This window comes from Photinus pyralis, unplaced genomic scaffold (assembly GCF_008802855.1).
Source record: "Photinus pyralis isolate 1611_PpyrPB1 unplaced genomic scaffold, Ppyr1.3 Ppyr1.4_LG5, whole genome shotgun sequence".
Taxonomy (NCBI): Eukaryota; Metazoa; Arthropoda; class Insecta; order Coleoptera; family Lampyridae; genus Photinus; species Photinus pyralis.
In genome coordinates, this window is record NW_022170596.1 from 1,894,641 (window position 1) to 1,904,740 (window position 10,100).

Here is a 10,100-nt window from a genome sequence, read left to right on the forward strand (position 1 = left end):
CACATCTAGTCTCCAGACATCCCGAAGCCATTATGAAAACAATGCTCTACAGAAATTAAAAGACGCAGAAGGACCAAATGCTTACAGATTTATTCTTGTTCCTGGGTATTCCACTAACCACATAATTTATTGGAAAATCGGGGTAATCTAAATTGGTGAAAAGAGAACACCGACCGTAGGAATTGTTGGAAACCGGAAGAAATGGACGCCAGAATTATATAGCAGTTGATGAAATGTCGATTGTATTAGGATTAGTCTCATAAAACAAGGTCACTTCCGGTTGACGAGTATTGACCAAAATTTAATCAGTTAGTCCCTTGACCATTGTCTACTTATTAACTGAAAACAGAATGGGAAAATTCGAAAACGTTAGCGAGACGAACGGACGGACAGAAAGTCTAAAATCATTAACGAGCTTTGCCACTCGTTAATAAGGAAAAATCCTAACGAAATTTTGCACAAGATCGTCTAAAATTACGTATTGCGATCTCGGTCTTCATAATGTGCACTGGTTTATTAATTGCAGGTCCGTAAAACTTGTGGTCCACTGGGTACAGCAAAAAAAACGCGCATTTTTATTTGCACTGATTGTTTAGTCAAATTTCGTACAAATCGCTGCTATAGAAAGCACACGCAACTACAGCACGCATATATAAATTATGAGGTGTCAAACTACCGAAGAAACTTTTGAATTTACTACCCCAAAACCTACACATAATAACGAAACACTTTAAATGAATAAATTATGCAATCATTACCCGTTAATAGTAAATGCGATAGCAATTACTCATACTGAATTGACACAAGTTACTCCCGGAATGTGTACCACATTGATCAAGCGCTTTTTTTGGCATATTTTCCTTTGCGATGCGTAATCGGTTGTAAATACAAGAATGTTGGAGTATCCTAAGTTATAGATACCTATAAATATCCATTTTTGGAATTGGTCCAGTTTTCATTAAGTTGGAGTGCATTTACCTTCGTATTTTTTGATGCGAATCAATTTGGAACTTAGTTTAAATTCGACGCTCCCGCGTCACAATTAGCCGCCGTAAATGCGAAGAATGACCGAACCGCTGGCGGCCCTCGTCTTTAATACCTTTAAATTCGCCGCTATTTGATAATTATCTAATAGTGCGGGTGGAATTTGCTTCCATTTTTAGTATCCGATCGTTGTTCGTTCCATACCGATGTCGATCGTGGAGCGTCCATGAGTTGCGCGTACCGCGAGAGTTGTAGCTTTGTTGGGTATGTAGCGAGGGTGTTAAGAAGAGCGGGTTTTCTGAAAGATGCTGCAAGAAACTATTTTACTGACCATTGGTCTATGAAGATCTCACGTACGGAGTGCTTCTTCCATTCGTACCGAATGACAGTGTGTGCGAGACTTTGATTTATGACTGATATGAACTCATTTATTCTTTCACCCTAAGGATTTTTAAGTGTGAGGATTAATATAAATAGTGCGTCTTCTAAGTAAAAAATTCAAAAAAAAATTTGTGTAAGTATCTAGTTACGAATGCACGTGTTTTGGCTAAAGATTTTTGGTTATCTGATATTTGTCAAAATCTATAGGTATAAGGGGCGCAACGCTGCATTCGCGTTTCTGTAGGATAATGGTATTGATTTTACGGCGGTGCTTGGGGCTAACATGACCGCGCGGGTCGTGCGTGCTTTGCCGTCTGGGCTCCCCTCACACCGGCCCGAAATAGTCGCACGCACATGCCGGCCAAATTTCATTGTTGACAACCCTCTTCTTATTTTGATATGGCAAAAATTAAATGCATTTGTTCGGTCTAAGCGCCTGCCAGTAGTTTTTAGTCTAAAATTCTTCCCTCCGTTACAGGGGTGTATTCCGGCGTGTTGTGAATGTGTGCGCTCTTCTCGTGCTTCTGTATCCGCTTAATTTAAACAGGAAGTGAACTAAAAAACCTTTAACGAAGTGCCCGTTTTGTTTAATACATCTAAAAAAAATGTCCTTAATTTGAAAAGGTATTGTGTTTATCTTCACGTAATCTAATTTCGTTATTAAATATGAATGAAAAAAACATTAAATGTGCTTCGTTCCTATGGCAATCGATAACAAGATTTTAATCTCTATAATAATTATACTTGCTTTAATTACGTTATTGATTGTTTTCAAGAAACTTGGTACTTTCTTTCCCATTTTCAACCCTTAAAATATCAGTAGCGTGTAACAGCATTCATCATGGCTGACAAAAATTGTGAATTGATAGCCGCAATAAAAAAGCGCACGTTACTAGTATAGTAGTAAAAAAACGGTTTTATTACAGTTGTTTAAACTTATAATCAAAATTTATGCGCCACTTCCTCATAGTCATTCAAAATAGTTTTTGCATTCCCGATGCTTTTTCATTGAATTCGTTTATTTTTTAAATAATACTCGTACTTTGATGCACCACCGGCATAAAGTGCTCAAAGCAGTGTTAGAGGAAGGAGAGTTTAACAAAAAATTCTGCTTCTGTTAGATTATAGCAGCATTATCGGTTAAAATGGGGGACAAATAAAATTGTAGGGTTTTCATGGATCCTGTTTCATCACTCCACTGTTCAAATTACGTTATTGAATTTTTCGCATATTTGTCGCAAATTTGAGAAAATTCTTTTAAAGAGAATGAAAATGCTTTTATCGACTTCGGAAGCGTATTTCTTTGTGATTAAAAAACAAAATTGAAATGAAAATGAGTGCATCTTGAATCAAAAGTGTTCATACTAACAAGATCTTAAACGCCGTACTCGTAAACATAATATAAGCCAAGTGAATGTTTAATGATAGAGGCGGCTCTACATGAATAAATCAATTTAAAGTATCATCTTCCTTCTCCATACCTAAGCTTTTATGTAAATTTCAATCGCTATTTAAAATAACAAAATACAGGGTGGCGCTAAATTCAGACAGTTATGAGAGAATTTTCGATTGGCTCCCAATTTTGGGTTTTAGGATATCACGTACGATCATTCTCATGGTGATGCAACTAAAAGTATGGGAATAGGACAAGTGGCGTGTTGTTGGAAAGATATTGTTTAACTGTTTAGTCTCCAATTACTCCCCATTTTGTTTATGCTGTTAGGAACATGTTTGGAGGATCATTTGTTTTCAAAACAAGATAGAATGTAGAAAAATAATGCGAAGGGATACATACGAGCATACATAATATATGGAAGAGCTTCAGAAATCCATGAGATTCTTCAGAGGTTCTTCTTAGATTATGTAATGAGCTTTACATACCAAAAAGGGGTTGAAGACACTTTTTTAGTTTTTTTCTATGTCAACTTGCTACTGCGGAGCTAAATTCCTAATTGAAATGATTCCCGGCTAACTTTAGATTAATTGATGTTGTTTAAGGATACACTCTTGGTGGAGAAACGGCCCTTTTCCCTTTTTTACTGAAAACTGAGCTGAAAACTAATGTTCCTCTGAATTTGGTTATCGCTTCCCTGGTTAATAACGATTCCAAGGTGATTTCATCTCATTCTCATCTTTTCATCTCATTCTCATTTAGTTACTCCTATGTGCATTTATTACTATTTCATCTTTTCCTTTTTATTATATTACTCAGTTATAAGCATTACTTGATTATGTTAATTCTAATTGTATTCAGGGAGTCGGTGGAAGATCAGAACCTGCCTGTGCAGCAACTGAACCGATAACCCCTGTGGTTTCCATTTCTTTAATTTGGTGGAAATAAACACATTATTATTATTATTATGTTGACACATATTGCTGTGTGCACGGGTCCGTAGGCCAGAAAGACCGTACACAAAACACCAAAACAAAAACCTAGCTAGCTCTTTACCTTTATTTATTATCACGGTACAAAACTTCTCCCCAGTACAGAGGAGAGATTCGACTCTGCTCTCAGTTAACCTGTTAACTTCTAACAGATAGTGGGTTAGAGTAAATACCTTAAACTACAAACTGAACTTCAAACTTTTGAATAATTAAAATGGACCTTAGGCAAGCATCCAATGAAAACAACAGGTAAATTAGAAAAGACGTCGTTATGAATGAAACACACATTAATGTAAAAATTACAAAAGTGCAATTTAATTCACACACACAATGAAAATGGTACAAAAACACAAACAATTATTATTCCTTATTTTTATTCTTTATTCTTTATTCTGTATTCTTTATTCTATATATTCCAGTTATCAGAGTATAAACTATTCGTCAAACATACTTTTTTTTATTACAAAAAGACTAAAATTAAATCTTAACTACTTACATCACTTGTCCGGGAATTGTAATCCAAATAAAAGGTATCCTTACACAGTACACAAAAACAATTACAATTATCAATGAAACGCACTACTAACGACCGGGTAATCGCATCATCTTCTCTTCTAATAGACAAGGACGTTCCCTCGGACGTTCCAATAAACAAAAACTCAACTTCAAACAGAGTCACGCTTTGAAAACACACTTATGGGGGCGCCGACAAAACACCTCTATTTGCAGCACCTTTGATGGCTTTACACAGGAAACCTTTCAATCTTCAAACTCACATTGAACGAAAACTTTCAGTGCTGGCTGTGGCTTCAAATGAGTACTAACTGGCCGTAAATCGACGATGCAATTCGCAAGAAGCGAAATAAATTTTCCAACGAAACGTAACTCGGTGCTTAACGTAGCAAAAAGCGGATTTAAACTTTTCCACGAGACGTAACTCTGCTCCGAGTGTGCTAAAAGCCGATTTTAAATTTCAATGGAACGTAGTTCTTCGTTGACTGTGGCAAAAGGCTGATTTAAAACTTCAATGGAACGTAGTTCCGCGCTTGAATGTGGCTAAAAAGCGACGCTTCTTGACGTCCTATTTAAGGCGAAAACCCGAAAATCAAAATTACAACAACCAATCATACACAGTTGACAACAAAGAGTCTCCCCTCAATGTACGTTAGTAGGCCAAGAAAAATTAAGGTAGATTAATTTTTATAAATCAATTTTTTATCAGACATTAAGAGATAAATCGAACCTTAAATTCTAGGAAAAAATAAAATTTTATTTCTCTCAACTAAACAGAAAAAACGATAAATCACATCCACCTGCCAATTAAATTAGGCATTTACAATTGATAACAGATAAAAACCAAACAAAATTCCCAGAAATTTCTATGTCAAATAAAATAAAAATGTAAACAAAAATAACCTTGACCGCTTTCTCATATGACACAAATAATCCCCATGCTGTTACATAGACCACCGACAAATTAATTTAATTACAATTGTTAATTACATAAGAAGGGGATCGCCCTTGTCCATCTTAATTAAGATGTCCGAAAATTTCATCCTGCCAGACAAAATAAACACAGCAACATACATTGATAAATAAAACCAACTTCAATCCACAATCCAAGTACTTTTTTTTATTATTTTTTCGATTAATTTTCTTTAACCCTAATTTTGTATCAATGTGGTTCCCACCTTTTCTCTCTCCTATTTACTCCTTGATTTTATGTAATAATAGGAAAAATATCCAAGGTCAAACTGAATGAAGTTGCCCTGAAAATTACTTGGAAAAAATTGTATCTTTGTTAATAGTAAGTAAATACGCGCACATAAATACGGAATACTTCCAATATTAAACCTTACCTTTTTTAAATAATGTATCCTGCAGTTGATTTTTGCGACAGATACAAAAATTGATTCGGTTGCTTCGGTACAATAGATACAGCTTAAATTACCCTGAATTGACTGGAAAGTGGATATGATTTCTTGACCGTGGGTTGTCTTAGAATCGCCTCGAAAATGGAAAGGGCATGTAATTTTTCCAGATAACGATTCTTAATCAACGCTAGTCAACGCTTAAAAAACGCTTGCGCTATGGGTTTTTTGACTTTTCAATAGCCTCCGACTCTCGGATCCACTTCCACACTTTTCTGTTGATGATAAATTGCTGGTACCCTACCTTGGGGGTGCTTACCTTGTTCCTTTCCTCCGAGCTTACCTCCTTTGCCTTGATTATTATCTCTTTTTGTATCGACCGTTGATTTTCGTTCATATCGTATTTGCAAGGATTTTAGTTTTTTTGGTTTGCCTATATCTTTGTTTAAAAAATTATTATTTATAGAAAATATTTAGGTAGTTTTAATATATCCATCTTGTATATAGTTTGAGTTAATTTTATGTAGTTAGTTAGCTTTTCTAATACATAACACTTCATACATTGTTTCTATCATATATCTATTTCTATCTTATAAATCGCACGTTAAGTTATTATTTAGTTGTTTGACTCACTTACGCACTGCCCTTCACCTTTCATTTTACTTATATGTATTAATTCCTATATATTTTTCTTTTGTTATAATGGCCAACCGTAAATAAACAAATAAATAATTTATCGTTTATGAACATTCTATGTACTTTAAAAGTATTTAATTTAGCCTAGTTCTTTATAAGATGTTTATTATGTCCGTTTGGCAGTTCTAATAAAAACGTCTTTCCACCCAATCTCTTGACCCTTGTTATTTCGACTTCTACGACCATCGTTCGTTTAATAATAATAATGTTTATTGACCGACAGATATAAATAAATCCAATTACAGGCCAATCTACTAACAAAGCTAAAAGGCAGGTGTATTATATATAAAAAAAGGTAAAAAAGATTATATTAGAATTATAGTAAATTATTAAAAAGAAAATGTTAAGTATATAACTTAAGAAATTAAAAATCAAGTAGGTACTTTATTCGCGCCTAAGCGTTAATAATATACTATCTAAAGATGGGAAATGTCGCACATGTTTGATAGTTTATTTTAATTTGCCACATAAAATGAATAGGAGAAGTAGCCAATATATTTGTGTTCGGTTTAGAGCGGTAAAATGTTTAATAAACTCTTTCGTGCCTTTCTTTAACTCTGTTTGGTTATTAAGCTCTTTTGGTAAACCCTGCACGACCACGCTGTTCCTCCTTTTTTCATTTTCCACACGTTCAACTTCTTTAGTGCTTGATTTTCTTTCTTGATTTTATGTTTTCTCGTTTCACAACTTGCATCGCTGTCAAGACATTTATTCTGCTCTTCTTGCAATTCTTTGATTTCTACTTCTATACATTGTTGCAACCCTTTTATCATTTCTATTATTCCCACTGACTTCGCATCGCTTTTTAGTGCACTTTCACTTAAAAAACTAAAAAGTGCACTTTTTCGCTCTTGATGTCTGTCTGTTTGTCTGAGCACTAAAGTGTTAATTATCGAGTAAATGCTATGCATGCCGCTCAGGTATCAAGTAAACGATCAAATCTAAAAAAATTACGAATTCTTACCCTGGGACGGAAGCGAGGACGGAAGACTATTTCAACGATTTGGTACTTGCTCTACTATACAACATTTTATGTTAGGGGCCGGTAGTATAGAGCTAAGGGATATAAGGATTACTGAAATGTTATCGTAAACACTGTCTCCTCAAATCCAAAAAATACGTCTTCAAGCGTTTTCCAAAATTTACTTTTGATCTAGAGGTTAACTACTAAAAAGCATTGTGCACCAGAGCTGCTATGTATTCGATTTAAAGGTCCTTTCTATTTCTGTGGAAAAAAATACTTCGATAAATTCCGCGCAAAGGAAACATGGTCCAGTAATTTTAGCCTACCATCCCAAAGGAAAATTCTTCTTCGCCTGAATACTCGCTTACTTTTTTATTTCTATCCAGGTCGGAATCAACTCTATTTTTAGTGTAGCCAATGCTTATGGTACTGTCCATATTTTCTGAATAACCGTCAAACACTATGATTACTTGTTGATCGTACCGTTTTTTAATGAAATTAATGTAAACGGTGTAAATGTCTGCAAATGTTCTTTGTTTCAAAAAACCTTTTTGCAAAGAAAAATAGAAAGAGCTATAGCTTTTGATCTACTCATCCGATTTTCATTATTTGGATTTTGCAGGTCACAATCTAAAAGAATCGCCGATATAGGTGCAGATCGGATCGGTAGATCAAAAGTTATGACTGTTTTGAAAATAAAAAAAGAAAGGGATATAAGGCTATAACAGTACGTATATTACATGTACATAATTTTTCCATTGCGTTTCCACTCTACTTTTTTACCAAGTGTGATCGATGGATCGAACTGTTTCAAGAAATGCGTATTTTGGGACAGAAGTTGGGTGAGTTTTTCGAGGCGAATTTTCTTCAAAAATAGAAAACTATGGACTTGATTATATAGCGGTTATTCTAAAGGCAAATTCCCTTAATAGCGACCGTTTAGAGCTATAACAGTGAACATAAATTTTCCTTGGAGTAAGTTGGGGGCGAGCCAGTATTGTTGGGGGGGGGGGGGCAAATTTTAATTTCGGGAAAAAATACACAACGAGTTATTGGAAAAAGATTGAATTTTTTTGTCTTGTAATAGGTACAAGGTTTTAGCACATTTCACGGTGTAGGGGCGGGCAGCAGAATAATTCTACCGCAGAGGACACTGCATCTCGTGAGATGCGACTGATCAAACACCCACTCCGTCGCAACTGCTTATCTGCTTCTCCCTGCTCTTCCTAAGGCCACCAATTCTTTTGCAGTTGCGATAAGACCCCCCAATTGCCAAATTGGCGTACTTTATTTTTCCGTTTACGTGTTTGCCTAAGCTACTCTGTGGTACGTACTTTTGTATAATATTTGTACTTTATCTGGGACACTATTTTTTGTCTGGGGTGAGTTTGGATGGTCCATGTTCTTGGTAGATGTCATCTCGAATGCGCGCAAAAAATCATCAAATATGGCGTGATTTGTGGTGCTTTTTTTCAATGTCCCGATTCTTTTGCGCAAGGGGATTTGCTTCTGGGTGGTAGGATGGAGTGAGCACTTGTCCAAACTCTAGGCAGTAAGATACCGCCTGCATGACTTCCCCAATGAATTATGAGTAATTGTCGCTGATCACTTGCCGTGGTGTTCCGAAGAGCAGAATTCACGAACGTCCTAGCGCACGTCTCGGTTGTCGGCGCCTGCAGCGGGTGTATTTGAAACCATCTATTGTTTCCAGCAACGGTCCAAACAGATCCACAGCTAGCACTTCGGCTAGCACTTCCAACCATTGAGTTTGTATCGGAAGTATTGGAAGAGGTCTGGTGGTTTATGATCACTTGGTTTAAAATGCATTCTATGCTGCGTATTAGATTTTTGCATTCCAGGCCAGTAGTACTGCCGACTGATTTTCTGTAGCGTTTTTTCGATCCCATAATGACCAGCGTGAAGTCAAGGATTTTGGGAACCTGCAAATTTAAAACGACTTCGTCTTCACTATCAGGAGAGTAACTGAACAAAATACAGAGGATGCTTGGCCGCACGTGCTGCATGTGGGGCAGTTGCCCCGAATATAGCCGGGGGTGCCACACCCATAACAGCTCAGTTTGTTAGCATTGTCGAGGAACACAAGTTAATCTCGTGGGAAATTCCGATTTCGATCCGTGCGAATTATCATCATTGCGAAATTTTAACAAACCCGAAAAAATCTAACGTGGGAATGTCACCAAATCTAGTTGTTCTGTAGGGAGGGGCTATTTTGGTCTTAAAATACGCATTCAAACACCCGCTTAAGTGGCCTTGATGTGCAAACAGTGCTCTTACGATGAACTAGATCATGGGATTACGCAACGCCATTCATTCGATAGGAATTATCTGAAAACAGAAAACGCTTCGTTCCTCTACGAGCTTGGGTTCAATTTCTTTTAGCCAACTTCCATTTCCCAGAATTATAATTAGAGAACAACCCAGAGTTTCCAAAGTTACACGACTACAGGGTAGTTTAGGCTTCTTACAAGTAGGATAGAAAACCAAATCAGTCCCATTTTACTGATCAAAATGTAGCAAGGTAAATCACTAAAACGAGCTAACCGTCGCGTCGCGTCGGTTAAATAACATTATGGAATATTACGTTTAATTACGATTAATGGATGGTAAAACCCTTATTGCAACCGTCAGTTGCAAAGGTGTCCTTAAGTTTTTCCAAAAACTTGTAAAAATACATACTCACTTATGACTAAGACCGCTTATATGGTTAATACAGTTCGTTAGGCGATGTTGCCACAGTTTCAAACATTTTTGGAATACTCTTACTCCGGAATACTCTTACTCCGGAATACTCTTACTCC